The sequence below is a fragment of the Nesoenas mayeri genome, assembly GCF_963082525.1.
Source record: "Nesoenas mayeri genome assembly, chromosome: 1".
In the NCBI taxonomy this organism is placed as follows: domain Eukaryota; kingdom Metazoa; phylum Chordata; class Aves; order Columbiformes; family Columbidae; genus Nesoenas; species Nesoenas mayeri.
Window position 1 is genome coordinate 29,988,194 of NC_137541.1, and position 17,186 is coordinate 30,005,379.

Sequence of the window (17,186 nt, forward strand, 5' to 3'; positions counted from 1 at the left end):
AAGCACAGCTGATAGCCTTTTCAGCTCCATCTGGGATCTGCTCTGACACTACTTTCCTTGTCACACTTTAGGGGTTTTACACAGCAAAACTATGGCCCAAAATGGCCAAAATTGTCTTAGTGTCATTCAGTACCTCTTCTTAATGTCCTGTTTCTCCTTTCCCTGCCTTTGCTCTTTACCACAGGAATACTTGACATCCTTTCTGGAGGAGTTGCTCTTTTCATGCCAACAGAGCAAATAGACTTGGCAGGTAGTTGGGCAATAATTGATCACATCCAAACTGTAATTGAATTTTGTTTGCTGCTGACATGGAAGAAGCCAACACCATGCTGTCCCTTCTGTGACAATAAGCATCAAATTACATTACTCATTTCATTGCTCATTCTCCAGTCCACTTCTCTGGATATTAAACTCTACAAGTTACATGGATGGGAAGGGGAGGAGGAAGAAAAAGACTGAGGAAGCAGTTTGGCTGTGACTGTACCAAGTGGCTAGGCGCAGTCAGATTAACAGAGCTGTGGCCCCATTTCTTACATCCTCTCCCAAGAATACCTACTGCACTTCGTTTTCAGCCAAGCATTTTTTGCTCATTTCACACTATCAACTCCACAGTTTTCAGGGCAATAATTTCAGATTACTGTATGGGGACCTATCAGCAATATTTACTTTTCAATGGCCCAGATACTTCACTTTGGCAACTGTGTCAAACACCAGCTGAGGCTTGGGCTCAGTTTTTCTTAATCACAGTGCAATTGGCTCTGTGTGTAACATGAAACATTTATGTATCTGTTACAATACTTCCCAACAAAATTTTGTGTTTTATTTACTGACACTTCTTTCAGATGTGAGTAAGGATAAAGTAAGGAGTCTGGCAGTCACATCCTCCCACCTCTGCCCACTCCCCAGAGTATACTTAAGCCCTGTTTGGTGTGCTGTCTTTTTCAATACATTAACAGGGTCCACCAGAGACACAGGATCTTCTATGGGCTTGTTCTACTAGAGGGAGGAGAGTAGATTGAAGTCAGGTCTCAAATACACATCCATGTACCATAAAGGTCCCTTCTGCACAAGCATGTGTGAATGGGTTCTACATGTGACCATAGGTGAGAACAGAACAAGCTGAATAGAGAAAAAGTGTATCCTGGGAGGGAATGTGTGAAAGTCTCCAAATGCTGACAAGCTCTGGAGATTTGCCATCCTTTTGCATTTTCAAGAGACAAAAGAAGACTCAGAGTCTGTCAGGCATGTCAGAGGCCACCAGGCCATGGTAGCACCAACCAAGGGCTCTGCAACTCAGACCCCACCTGAGGTGGTGGTGGCAGCCATGGACCATCAGAGACACCAGAAACACAGGTGATGCTGGGGTACAGGGGACACCCTGAGGGACTCTCTGTGCACCTGCCTGGCAGCCACTGTCACACCCGCCCAGCTGCCCTGTTAAGCAAACAGCTGGGCTGGCCTCCCCGAGAGGCTGGGAGTGTCTGTCTGACAGTGTGTACCCAGGAGATGTGAACACTGGCAGCGAATAGATGAATTTAACATACAAATAGTTATCCACTTTTAATAATACTACCTTGATTCTCTTTATAATAACAGCCTATAAAATATATTCCAATTAATGTTACTGTAATCTATATCTCACTCCAACTGATTCTCTTATCATGAAAAGGGGAATTTACAACACACACATTCACATGTACGCACACACATGGACACATACACACGAACACAACAGCAAACACTTATGTATAAAGGGTTAAGAGTAATTTTTTGCAGTAGGTGCAGCTGACAGAAAAGATCTTGTGAGTTTTTGGAAAGCTTCCCAATACTTTGCAGAATCAATTGCAGTATCGAAAGCAGAAGTCTCAGGTTAGCATTATAACTGACTTAATGTTGTGAATTAGAATTTCACTGACTTCACTGAGACTGAAAGGAAGTAATTTAGGACAGGAATTGCTGGTAAATGTAATGGATACCTTATAAGCTGGTTTCAATTTCCTTTTTTGAAGGAGTTGTGAAAGTAATGCCATTTCCAAGCAGACTTCCTGCATTTGGACCACATGAAGAGAACAACCTGTGTTTTCTCCTAACACTTCAGTGCTTGGTGGCTTTTGAAATCATTTGACCTTGCGGCTGCCAATAATAAAACAAAAAGGGCGGTTACTAGGGAATAAAGCAATGGACTTAATTTGGAAAGTATGATATGCCAAACCTATCTTTCTTTTGGAAGAAAATGACCTAGTTATGTCTGAACATGAAACTGTGATTTCTGTGTGATACCACAGGATTAAAGAGTGCTTCTTTTCTTTTTCTTATTATCTTCAGTCTTCAGGGTTCCTAAACTGTGGGTAAGAATGAAGCTGACCTGTGAGGCCAATCCATTATCCATGTCAAGACAAGGAAACCTCTGAGAAAAAGTTGAAAAACAGTGGTACTCCCAATTCTCTTTGAGACACAGAAGACGAAAAGACGTCAAAAGCACAGAAAGCCCTTTTTGTTTTTTAAATCTGTAAGACAGTAAATTTACTAGAATCCTGGAGAAAATTGGTGAAAAAAAAAAAATTAAGAGAACATGACAAAATTCTTCAGATGAATCAGAGTTTCTTGTCATTGTAGAAACTTCTGTATGATTTGTGAAGTTTTGTAAAAGATGCAAATCATTTTATGAATTTATTTTGCCTTGCTTCTGTCTCTCTTGAAGTTTTCTCTGTGCTTTTTCTTAGACAAACTGTGTTTGATCTTATTCTGGAAAGGGTCAGAGGTACTCACCTTTCCCCTTGAAGCCTGCTGCACTGGCAGCTCCAGAGGAGAAGAAATAATCCAGAAGATTTCTGAAAAGGAAACATAAATGCCAGAAGATTAAATCACCCCTAGAACTTGAAATTAACAAACAAACAGGGCAACTGAGACTAGGTAGGAATACAACATCCCAAAAGCATATAGATCTAAGATGCTCTTGTTGAAAGGGTGCTGGAAATTTAAGGGGGAAAAAACAGAGTGTATCCTGTTATTCTTTCCATTAAGATCAGACTTATACACAGATATTGGTTTTATGCTCCTGTTGCCTGAGATGTGACCTTCTCTGATGGGATTGTGTTGTCACCCTTCTCCTATATTCTTTCCTTCTGTCTCCCTGGCAGTAGCTACTGGCCTGATCTCTGTGGCCTGGGAGGCTTCTCCCTTCCTGTGTCCACAGTGCCACACAGCTTCCCAGTTCCTGGGTAGCATTTTACCTTTGCTTCCTTTAGCCAATTTCTTTTAAATTAGGCAAAATTAATTGTTTTGATTGTGATTTTTAACACATTGCTACCAAACTGGGAAAACAATATGTATTTCAAGAAAACTGCACCATTCTGCCATTTGAAAAAATCTGGTTGTATAAGAACTCAAAGTAGAACATCTGTGCTGTGACCTTGGGCAAATCACTTGGTGTCTCTGTTTCCAGTACAGGTGTTGGAGAAGGCATTAGGAGCATTACATAACTGATGTTGCAGCAACCCTTGAAAGCATGGCTATACTTGGACTTCATAAATATGAATACTTTGCATCATTCTAATTACTGAAGATTGAAAGGGCTTTTAATTTTAATTTGGGAAAAGCAGACAGACTTATCAATAGAGAAAGGCTTGTTACTGACACTGTCTCTACTTAGCAGTGGATTTTTTCTTGTTTTTTTTTCTTTCTTCACAATATTTATACTCACAGGTTTCCTGAAAGGTAAAGAAGTGCATTGTCACTACTTTACAGATCAGGAACTGAGGAGTTCAGGGACAAAGACGTAGATCTAAGCATTTTAGCAGCAATGTTTTAATACCTTCCTTCATGATGCAGAGTTTGCCTCACATTCAGCATCTTTGTTGCCTGTCTTTTCAGTTAGCTTGGCATTAAAGAATAATGCCCTCAACAGATGCATGTTGAACAGAAATCCACTTAAAGTGGCCAGTAAAAACATTACGAGATTTTAGTGATTGTAGCTTAGCTGTTTACCAGGACTTACTGACCCCAGTTAGACATCCTATGGTATACACTAGAGGGAAATAAGACACTTGCAAGACATGTTGCATGGACCAAAAGATGTCTACTTCACTCTGTCTCTCTCTAGTGATTGTAAAGGGGCTTGAGAATGACTAGCTCAGATGTGGACAACTACTGTTTAAATATCTAGGTGTCATCTGACAAAGTCCACACCAGTTAAGCTGTGCTGTTAAAGGTATCAGTTTGTGCTGACAGGCCTGCAGGGGAAGATAGGCAGGGTTTGGGGACCTGCATTAGTTTGGGCATCTACCTCCAGGGAAATGCCTAAAGCATTGCAGAACATGTGGTTGAACAAGGTTTTAAGACTGAATTTTCTGAGTCCTTGTGATAAATGGCATGTTTGAGGCTACGTATTTTCTACAATAGTTAAGGGAGACACTGTTAGTTAAACAATCTGTAATCTCTTGTAATGTTGGATTAAGCTCCCCTTGACTCCCTAGTCTTGATTTCAGCCCCCTGTGAGCAATAGACTTTCTTTTGGGGATTTTCTTTCAGTGTGTTGGCTCTGAGTCTCTGTTGACTTGGGGGCAAAAAAGCTCTCCTAAGCCTTTTGATGACTGAGTCACTGACTCCAGAAGTTGCAAATCTCATTTGTGTTTTACCTGCTCTTCAGCCATGAAATACCTTTCTGGATATCATGGAGAGATTAGCATGGTGGCTGCTGAAGCAGAATCACAGTAGTCACTGACATACAACCAGAAGTTAATTTGCTTGGCAAGACAAGTACCGCTGGTAGACAGTGACATCTTCCCTGCGAGCAGAGACCTCACACAAATCACAGCTCAGCCCCACTTATGCAGTTTATACCCATCCCTCGAGATGACCCCTGTGAATCAGAGGTTCACTGTGATCACAGCTGACAGCTCAGCTCCTGTATGTGGCAATTCCTCTCCTCACACGGCAGCTTCTGTGTAGTGTTGGAGGCCTGAGCACCATGTTCATCCTGAGGAGGGGTATTTATTGCTTTCTGAATTGTTATCTTATTACCTAGCTCCTGATGGATTTAGGTAGTCTGTTCCAGCTGGGGACATGCACTGAGATCTCCTTTGTCCAGGTGGTTACGCTTTTTTGTACTCTCATAGGAGTTCACTCAAGACCCTGTGTGATAACGGCAGTTCCTCAGTTGTAAAAAAAAAAAAAAATTTGTAGGTGGATGGATCATTAGTGACTTTCCTGAATGTTATGTTTTTCCAATTCAGCACTGAACGTTCATTACATTTATATAGGTTGAATGGTATAGAGTCACTGGCATAACAATTAAAGATTGACATCTAGATTTCCTCTATGAGTGTTGAGAATTACAAACTCTGTTTTTTATAATAGAATCCTGAAAGTCTTCCCATGAATACTTCACCCATTTATTTATTCAGACCTTGAAGAGAAAACATACATAGATCTACAAAGAGTTTCTAACCTGCAGCAAAATTCATTGCTAGAATATTAATGCAAGCATACTTGAAAAGGATGTGGAGCTATGTGGATTAATTTTAAAAATAATTTAATATTCAGAGATAACATTTTGCAATATTTAACAAACCCTACTTCTGACTTTGTGATAGTTCCTGTATTCCTTTTTGCCATGCTAATTGTCATAATATGCTATAACAATTATGTTTACAATAACTCTTCTGACTTTGGCTTACATTTGTTTTTGCCAGCTACTGTTGTTAGTTTGTAATATAGGAAGGCAAAGTGATGAATAACAAGAAGCAGCAGGATGCCACAGCTTGCTACTGTCATTGGGATTTTGACAATCTTTTTTGAATCCTCATTAAGCTCCCTAACACTACTGAAGATTAAAAAAATAATATTATCAAATCTATTTATAATTAAACGCAGAAATAAACATACACAACCAAACATATCTTTATCAAGTTTACAAGATAGCTTTAAGTATAGGAAGAATTTTTAGAAATCAGAAGTTGTGAACACAATTCCGTGCAAGGTCTGGCTTTTTACAAACCTTTAGAAACAATTAGAGTGTTGTTGGAAGGGCTGTGCTGCAACCATCAGTACTAGGGGAGCTTCTATGTATTAATGGCAAATGCATTGTAAGTGCAGATGGATAATAATGACATCATCTTTGTCTATTTGACAGGCATAGATGCTGTTATCATTCAGTGTGTGTGTGTTCTTGTGCATGAGTGCACATGCTGATATATTTACATAAAAGCAATCGATAAATCAGTGGTTTGCTGGTTTTGTTCCTCTCTTTTTCGTCTTACACAGAAGAGGTGAAATGCTGCTTCGATGTTGACAGTATAAAGGATTCATACAAGCATCCTTTAGCAGTGTTAATTTTAATTCTTGACAGTTTGATTTAATGATAATTTTGTTTGCTTATCACAAATGAAGCAATATAACATTCATTTTTTGGACCTTCTTGAACAGACCATATATTAATAGATTTATTTTTGTCCAGCTTCATTTAAAATAGCCTATTTTTTTTTTTTTTTCTTTTCAGGAATGTAATTTATTACTATAGAATGGTTTTGGGTATTCTTTTAATGGAAGATTTGCTTAGTGAGAAACTTATGGTTTCTTATACATATTGTAAGAGATATAGGTTTAGAACAGAGATTCCTATCACACGATGAAAGAAAGCCTAATTGCTCATGTCATGCTAAATGATCCTTGCTTCATTGTTTCTTGACAGGAAACCATGATATCTACGGATAATAAGGATCTTTTGTAAGCATCAAAAATAAGGATGGAACAGCCCTAGGCTGCTGTGAGTCGTTCTTACAGCAGCCATTCTCAGCAATTTCTGGTAGGAATGGAACCACTATATGTCTTCTCCTTCTAAACAAGCTCCTGTAGGAAAATAGCCATGGGAGAAAGGAAGAAAGAGCTGTACCAAAGAGAAAGGATGAGAAAAGGTGCGATCCACGCATGAAGACAAATTTAGGCTGTACCTAACTTTTGCAATAGGTGTTTAAATTGAAAAGATGATTCTCAAAGATTCTGCACAGCTGCCATATATTTCCTGAAGCATCTAAATCCCATAGAAACCCTTTTTTTGCTGTTTTTCTGAAGAGATATATTTGATTAGCTCAAAACCACCCAAGTATCACACAATATGTAAGAATTTTTTAATGTATGTTCTTCTCTGCTGGCAATGCCCATGATGCTTAATCTTGCACTTTATTAATTCACATGAAATGTAGATATCATAATTGAATCATAGAATTGAGACTAAACTACAGGTTTCTCTACCCCAAAGTAAGTGTCCTAACCACCAGGAAATAATCTTCCTCCAATGGAGTTTTTGCCTTGACAGCAGGGCTGCAGAAAAGCTGTTCTGCACCTGAAAAAAATATCCTTTCTCCTGTAGATATATGTTTATAGATAAATCATCTATTTTTCTCTCCCTCATATTTCCCCTGCTTCCACAAGCAGGAATAACCACCTTCAGCAGTGGTGACTGAGAAAACCCCAAGCACACTTGCAAGTATTTACATGGATATTCTGAATACTGAAATGCCTTCATCCTAAAAGAAAGTAGAAGTCAGACTTTCCTGTAGGTCTGCTCTAAACTCAGACCAATCACTTAACATAGTGCATCAGACACCAGGGACATCTCTTCTGTCCTTTTGAAAGTCAGAAGCAAGACCTACTCATGTTTTGGAAAAACAGGGTCATACAGAGCAGAACCTTCTTTCCTAGAGGCTTTGGGATGGGAAATGTTGAGGGAAAGGGAAATGGCTTTCACTGCCTAAGCCTTATAGATGGGTAGGTTTTAAGCCCTGTCTGTATACGAGGTACAGGCCTTTTTTAACCCTCTTCTGAGATACACAACTCATATATGGATCCTCTATGCTCCACTGCAGCATTGGGTTCCTAAAGCTGGATTATGAGCATTACAGAACTGACATCTCTGGACACCTGGAATTGTCAAGACATAAAATAAAGGAATAGAAAAGAAGCATGGAATAGATTACAAAGACAATAGTTTCAGGTTAACAAAGAGAATAAAGGTAAGGGGAAAAAAAAAGAAAAAAAAGAAAAAAAAAAAAAAAGAGAGGTCTGTGTGTGTTGAGAGCAGAAGCAGAAGAAATTATCTGTTGTTTTCCTAGAGCTGCTTTATTATTTTGAATACCTAGAGAAATGTGTAGGCATGGAATACTGAGTGTGTAACATCTCTAGTTTGGCATTAGGGAGGCCTTTCCTCTTTTTAGGGGGGATGAGGTGGGTTTTTGGGTTTTTTTTTTTGTTTTTTTGGGAGGTTGAGCAGGGCTACCCAACACAAGTGTGTAATTAATTTGTTTTGCCCCTCGTGGCTAGCTGCATCCTCAAATGTTGGTTGCTGAGCAGCTCCAGTGCCTCTTAGGACCTAATAGAGACTATGAAACACCTGGTTGCTTCCTCGCTTTCCAAGTGATCATAGGCTGCATCAGCATTTCTGCTCCCTGATCAGTTATGCTCGGACTGCAAGGATGATGAAAACTGAAGGTGGGAACACGTCCAGTTCACATTATTAATCCCCAATGTACTTGGCGAGATGGCAGCAGGAAGAGAGAAGGAAACATAGACAAAGTAAAAAAATAAAAATAAGAGAAGATAGGGTCTCGTAATTAAAAGGAAGGAATGACTTTCTCATAGAAAAAAATCTTTATAATTCCAGTCCTTGGGAGCCTGGGGATTCCAGGGAATGGTTACACACAGCTGTCAGCATTGGCAGGACTGTGTGCCCTGGCCATTTGCCTGAGTTTCCCAGATGTCTGGAAATCTGCTGGATTTCTGCTAGAAGTGATGATCTGACAGGGCAAGCAGTGGTGTTAGCAGAAATGGGAAGGAGGTGATGATTGCTGGAGCAAGGGACAGTGCCCCAAGGATTGGCACAGTTTGGGACCCAAAAGGAGATGGAAATGCTGTACACAATGGGGGAGATGTTAATGTTTTCCTGATATTGCCAAGTGTTCACTCTGTTGGTAGATATTCTCTCCTGTGTAAGGTTATGGTCTAATGTCCTCCTCGAGCAGGTGCAGATGCATGTACTGGCAATGCAGGGCAACAAATCAAATATTAAGAACTTATCACACATGTAGAAGAAATTCCTGACTGTCATTTTTCAGCAGCAAAAAGCTTCTTTTTTGTACATTCTTTTAGATGTCCTTTCTGTAAACTTATGATTAATTATTTTTTTCACTCCTAGAAGAACAAGGCTTCACTATTTTTTTTTTTTGAATCTGACATAGAGGCAAGAAATATATATATATACATATATATATATTAACAGTATGGTGGGTAATGCATTTTTATAAATTTTTTTTGGTCTGGTTTGTGTTTTTTAACAAAGGAAATCAGCAATATTTCCAATGTTTTTCTTGTGGTCTGACTTATGCTACTGCTATTGCTGCATCTCTCTGACAAAAAACAGACTTTACATTATTTTCAGTGAAGGACCATGGAAACATGAGAGTCCATAACAGCAAAGTGCATAATTAAAGGCATCACTGAAATTTATTATGTGCAAAACCCACTATATTTTTTAATAAACTAAAAAAGTTTTGCTGATGGGACTATATCCAGATGCCCTCATGTTACAATTTAATGAAATACTTATTGAAAAATCTTTCTTGGAGTACTTCTATTGAAATACTTCAGCAAGTAGCAGATGGCAGCACCCAGTAGACTACAGCCTGGAGAGGCTTGTAGGACTTAATTATGCTACATTATGAGAAAAACTGAAACTTGAAAAAGTTTTGTCTTTCATTTTTTGTGCAGTATGTCATGGGCCACCCTCCAGTCTCAGATCCCACTCTTATTCTAAATGGCTTGCTTTTATTATATCGTGCTTGAATATGTTTTTAGAGACATTTAACTCATCTCTTTTTCTATTCAGAAAAAAAAAAAAAAAAAGAAAAAGGTTACATGACTTTTCAAAACAAATATTTGTGTTCACATTTCAGTAAAAGCACACAATATGGTTAGTGGCCACATTAGGATGAGGATGGAAAATCTTAATTGAAAATTATTCCACATGAACCAGTCAGAGTCATCAGACTTAGTGAAAGGATAGCTTATATCTCCCAGTTGTAGGGCAAAATCTAAAACTGTGCAGTCCTTCCTAGCCTCTAATGGAGACTGAGTTTAGGCTTCTATTATCTTTCTGAGAACTACAAATATTTATTTTAATTCATGCATGTTTGCATCCACTAGATATTTTTTACTTTCAGTTTCAATCTTCACAAAAAAAATATCAAAGATGTATTTGTATTTGACTGAATCTAAGACTTTGGCACTTATTTGAATGATTTGTAAAGAGAGGTCTCCAAGTGGGCACATTTTATGCCTATTTAGGATGCAGTTTCACACTGTTGGAACAGTAGTCATTAAGGGAGCTAAGCAAGGCAGCACACAATGCTCCTAAGCTTGGCATGAAATAACAGGACACTCAACATTTAAATCATATTGTGTCCCTTACAGGCATTTACCTTTATAAGCTTTGATTCTAGTTGTATGATAAATATGATAAATACTCCCTGCAGTGTAGGCACATTAAATGCAGACAAAGATAAGTTTCAAAACAGAATTATCAGTATAAAACAGAGAACAATAAGGTGACAATGAGTAAAGACTGGGAAATCTAGGCAAATTATTTTTCAGAAGCTAGAATTGCCTCTACCTGGGACTGAAAATCTGTAACATCTCTATTTAGAACACAACAGAAACAAAAACATAGAGAAATACGCTTTTGAATGCCTAGGATGCTTCAGGAAATGCATTTTGAAAAGTTGTCCATCATTTTAGAAATGTATTAATTATGTACCCTTTTATTAAATGAGTCATGTAATTGATTCATATAGGGTGAGACTTGTTTCACCTTGTCTAGTTATCTAATGCTGAGAGTGACTAGTAATGAATGATTGTGGAGAGAGACTAAGAGACATGATATCTACAAAATGAGCCTTCCCTTTGTAACTTTCTACTTTGCATTAACCAGAAATCTCTATCACCTCTTTTACTGGGAATCTGGATCTCATATAAGCCTGATTATCCTCTAAGACTCATCCCTCCTAGCCACTAGAAATGTACATTTGCTGGGACATTTCTACATCAGAGCAAAAAGCCTCCAGTTTGCACATGATTATACTTAAAAGTTATTGTCTGATTTGCTGTGTTGTCCTCTGTCTTTATTGATTGCTGTATTAAATCCTCTCATGAAAGGTCTGTTTGAAGGACTTTTGCTTTTTCTTGCTACTGGAAAATCATTCCTTAGTCTGCCATTGACTGTGCTAACAAGTTGCTACCTCTGATGTATGGACAGGCAGCACTTTAAAAGAATATTTATTAAAAAAAATCTCCATTTGATGAAATATTAAGTAACTGGAATTGCTTGTTGCTTCTCAAAAATACCATATAGCCTATAATCTGCCAGGCAGAGATTTACTGTCTGAGGGGGAGAGGAGCTTTGGCTGTGTTCATCATTACCGATTATCTGAGCAGGTGTGCTCACCTGGCCAGATCTGGTGGCTGAGCAATTCCCCAGTTTTCTTCTCCACAGCAGTGATAGTGCCAGGTAGACTTTCTGACTCCAGGGAGACCAGCCATTTGCATCGTGGCCTTTTCCAATCTCTGAAAAACATCTTTTCTTTTGGGTCAATGGAACAGGAGACAGAGGATTAAATTAGGATTGTCAAAAGCAATCTTCTAGTATCAAGGGTATTTTAATGACCTAATTGTAATTCCACCCTAAAATCCAGTAGGTTGTTTGTTCCCCCCCCCCCCCCCCCCCCCCCCTTACTACTACTTTCAGCTTGTTTCAGAAGAAAACCTATTTCCTCTGAGGTTTAGGACCTTTCTTTTAAACTGCATATGGTCATTCTGTCGCCAGCTTTCCACATACTTGTTTAATTTACATGGTGATTACACTCTAATGTGCATAGCATGCTTTATGTCTCTCCGTATTTGGCTAAGCTAAACAAACACATGATTTCGTCTTCCCTCAGAGGGCTTTTTGGTCCCTTCATCATCCTAACAACTCTAGTTTATGTCTGTTCCAGTTTGTATTTCTCTTTCTGGTTGACCAGAATTTAATATAACTTTCACTGAGGCAGCTGATATCTGTTAGCTGATGCACAGGGGTAGCCATGGGATCACAGAACAGATGTCAGAAAGGAATGCAAAAAGAGGGAGATTCCAGACTCCTCCAAACACTACCCTTCTAAAACCTCTAGTAGTGCTAGAGGGGGAAAAATGGGCAACTTCCTGCAGGATTTGATCTCTGTGCATCCAGTTAGTCACTGCAGTGCCTTTTCTTACCTTCTTTTAGGCCATTTTTATGTGCAAAGAAGCAAAATGGCAATGTGGGTTGTGCGTAATGTCTTTCATGCAGGTCAAGGAGCTGATGTGGAAAAATTCTTCTGGAATATGGCTCCCTGTCATTGTTTTTCTAGGACGCTAGAAGCAGCAGGAGCTGGTTCAAGTTCAACCTTGCAGAAAAATAGTACTACAAACAAAATCCTCAGTTTTGCAGTTTGTCATAGAGTCGTGACACTGACCATTCACAGGCTTTGAAATAAAACCAAACTTTTCCATAGCTTTGGGCGAAACTCTGAAAAAGAGTAGCAATATTTTCCTTTACTTTCTCTTCGCTTCTCTAATCATAGATTTTTGACGAAATTTAGTCCTTTCCTCCTGAAAGAGATTATATCTGCTTCTTTCATTTAGCGTTACTACACTGTTCACCAGGGTTTGTATGCCAATAACTTTAACAAAAAAGGGGTTCCAGTTTTTTTTTTCTAAAAGGTCAACTTCTTAATCCCATCTGTATGTTCAGCAAAGGGCAATAGGAGACTTCCTCAGTCTACAATGCTCCTGTAATTTAGATGCAAAATGTAAGTTTTAAGTCACAAAGAGTTTCAGACATCATCAAGAAATTACTACAGTGTCTGAATGAACCTTGCTGGTAAGCAGCCAACACTAAGAGGTCTGAGCATTTTTTCCATTAAAATTATTGCATTATCTCAGCCATCACATAAAAATGCTTCCCAAAAGAGGAAGTTACTTAGCAATTCTAAGGAAGAAGTACCATAATCCAGTCCTTTGCTAAGCTCCTGCATAAAACTAGTCTGTAAAGCCCTGTCAAATGGCCTCATTTTTTTTTTTTTTTTTTAATATACCTTTGACACAAGCACATTAACTTAAAACAAAAGTGGGAATATTGCCAGCAAATCTTTTAAGGTGAAATAAGCTTGGAATGTAAAGCTGAAACTATTAGAAGTGTGGGATTTTATGCAAATTATACACATTAGTTTGAATATCTGATGAACCACTAAACGTTTTACATAATTATTTTGTTTCACCTGTACTTATTAATTACCAAATTCTTATCAATAGCCTGCTCAGGGTATACATTTAGCTGCTTGTCAGACCTTTGGGTCCTTTGATCCAGAAGTACTTTAAGACAAGGATTTCCAGATATGCCTGAGAGAACCAGATATCTGACTTCAAATGGTCATGAATCTTAAGGAACTTAAGGTTTATGTTTAGGATTGGAGAATATTTCTTTTACTTTTTTTTTTACTCTGGTAGTGTTTAGAAACTCCACCTACTGTGCTGGCTATTAAGCACATAAGCATAATACCCAAAGGTTAAAATTTAGCATTTAAAGAAAGACAGCAAAAGATGAAAGATAAGGTACTGTGATGAATAAATACGGTCCAAACCTTAACTTATGTGAGTTGGCACAAAGAGTTTCACTAACAAGAGCAGAAATTGCAAGGACTTGTAATAATTAGTTTGCTCATGCAAGTGCAGATTTACCTCTGGAACAGATACTGGGCAGAGCCATGATAGTACAGTTTCACGAGATGCATAACTACAAAGAAAGAGTAGACTTCCCTGAAGAGTGGAGATGCCATGGAGTGTGCAGCTCTGCACCATCCCAGATCTGTGCATTAATGTCCCAAATGGGTCCAAAGGCTATATACACTGTCAGTCTTAATTACAGCTGCAATTAAAAGCTTTTTTTTTTTTTTTTTCTTTGCAATGAGATACATGATCAGACTGTACCTCTAGTTCTATCTCTTGGATAAAAGGGCTTATGAACAATTTGAGAATCACAACTAATTAGGTGTGCAGTAGGAAGCAACAAAAAGGTCATCCTAAGGAAGGGAGAGACTGACTGAGGAGATGGAGGAGGTAGATGGTAAGAGAGCAGTGGAAGAAAGGCAATTTCCAGATTCAGTTGCCAAGAGCAAACTACTGCTTTTATTTGTGGACAGCAGCTGTGGAGGGAGAGGTGGATCCCAGATGAGCCTGGATTGTCTCTGCTGCTTCTACAGGTTTCAGCCGCTGTTGTAGACCATCTCCCACTCCTAAACGCTGGTATCATCTGTGCTGGCCTCTCCCTCTCCTGCCCCCTGCCTCTGGGGAAAGGATTAAGATCTGTTGTGTCTTCCATATCTTGGAGGAAATGCTGTCTTCTATAAGTTCAACATATATTTTCAATTAAGATCAAATTTTAAAATGTTTCTTTTAAAAGACTTTGTAGTCTTGAATGTGTTATGTAAAGATAATTTGTAATTGTTAGAAAATGCCCATGTAAGATTAATATTTTCAAACCAACATGGACAATATTGTGTGATGTAGAAGCAATTTACACTTTTTAATAAGTACGTTGTTCTTGTTGAAAGAGATTATCGTATTCACTGACAGCCAATTTTCTGACGATGAATTTTCTAAAAAACTTTCTCTGATATTTTTAGTAAGTAGTTGAATAAGCTAATTTTTATGTTTTTCTTTACAGAACAAAGAATTCTTTTAATTGTATTTCATATCACTGTTAAAGATAAACATATGATTACAAGGAACAGCCACCATGTTGCATTTTTAGAACAGTAAATCTGTGTCTTGTCATCTAGATTGATTCTTCTCTATTTAATTCTGCTATTTGTTCATCCAGGGCCTGAACCAGTGACCAGGGAAATCAATACGAAAATCCCTGCCAATTTCATAGATTTTTGGATAAAACTTAATGCCTAATCTTTTTTCCTATGTATAAATAAGTCTTTTTTAAAAAATTAACATTTGAATATTTTCTGTTCCCCTTTCCCCCTAGAATAAAGCAACCATAAAAGCCCTACTGACAGAGAAGTGGTTTATTTCAGAAAAAAAATTCTTACTTCAGTCTGTGGACCTCATCTCACACTCTGCTGATACATTCGACGCACGTTGACTCCTGTTTCAGTAAAATCCTGTAAGCAAAGTTACTGCAACAATGATACAGAAGAAGTAATAAGTATGTATGACATTCTGTCCTGAATGAGATAAATTTAAAGTGTAATGGGAAAACTTAACTTTTCATTTATTTTCTCTCTCTTTCTCTCTAAGAGGTATAGTAATTATTAATGCTTAAAACCCAACACAATCCTTGTCTGTTGAAAGAATCAAATGTCCTTTTCTCAACCTCTGCACACACGCTGTGATGTAAAGGAGTGAAGTGCACACCCTGTCCTTGAAATGCTTAGATTAATTGTCCACCCACTAATGCAATGTTTGCCTGTTGAGGAGAGCCCAGGTACTGACCTGTTCCGACATCCACACATTGACACATTCACACATCAGTTCTGCTGTGCCTTTTCTTCCAGGCTTTTCTGGGCAAGACAGGGAACCCTCTGTGTCCTGCTCTGTCTGGTCTCCTGAAAGTAATTAATATCCTGATATGCAAACAAGAGAGAATGTGTACGGGTAACAAACCCCACTTCATTGCTTGTTACTTTAGAAAAACATAGTTACTCTCTGGTATACTTGAACCCTTTCAAATAGGATGGCACTGCAAGGTTGCTTGAATCTCCTACAGTCTGGACAGTGGAATAGTAATTGTGGAGAGGAGGACTGAGTCCACTTGGCATGTAATACAACAGAATCTGGAGGCACACAGTAGCTGGGAGGTTCTCAGGCTCATAATTTGGAGCCATTTAGGTTTTGTAGGAGTCCCATCTTTATCCCAAAACTTTTTCTTTTGGATCTGGCCAATGTGACTTTAGACTGGCCTGTGCAAAGCTGCGATTAAATAGGAAATGAGTAATAGAGATCCTGGCATCTTTTTTCTTTCTTCTCTTTAAGTGAAATATGTGATGAATTAATGAAAGGGCACCTGTGTTGAAAAATGAGGCAATCTACCTGATTAAAGAACGAGGAAATATATTTAGCCTAACATAATAATATTGAAAATTATAAGTAAACAGCTAGTGAATGGTAATATTAGGATTGTATTAATAGGCATTCTACCATAGTATTAAGCACATTTTTTAAAGCAGCAGACTGTTTACATGCCTAAAATTTCAATAAGGGAGACTGTGTGAAAATTCAGTCAACTTCATCTCACAATGTGTAGATATTGTAATATCTATGTGTTACTAGATCTTACATCTTGATATACAACTAAAATATAAGACCTCAAATACTGGTTCCATCCAGAAGCCTATCAATACCATCTATTGCTACCTCAAAGAGCCACCTAAATGCCCACATTAAAAACAGCTTAATGATCAGAATAATTCTGTAGGTAATAGGAAGCTATTTGTGGGGTTTTAAGCTTGAAAATCTCCGTTTCTCAAATAAATCCATCTGGAGCAAATTCTCTACCAGAATCAAAACATCTAATAACCTCTGGGGTATTTAAACACTCACACAATGCAGTTTACATACCTTTCAAATATGCTATTTTCATTTTCCAAGATGCTTATTTAGAGTGTTCTTTGTTTGTAGTGTTACAGCATTCATTGGCTGAAAGATGAATGAGTGGCTTTGAAAAAGGCCCCTATCAACAGCTGTCCTTAACAAAATGTCAAATAGGCAGAATTTGCTGTGTAAAAAGCTGTACGAGTAAACTACCACTGTTCCAAGCAGAGAGAAATCAGGACTACTTCCAAAGTTTTGACCTATTCTGGTATCTTCATCCTTTTACTCGATCTTAATGTTCTTGACTGTAGTTCAGGGGAGAAGTTGAACCTTCTCATAATCAGCCTCTCCTGAGTGCTGAGCACCACAGTGATGACTTTACCTATTATACTGTGCTTTGACTGTTGTATGTTATGACTATTCGAGCCATTCACTCTAAAGATAATAAAGATGTAAATCAGAGTTACTAGATGTACATGCAAAAGGAAAATGCGTAATTGTTTTGTCAAGTGGAGATTAAA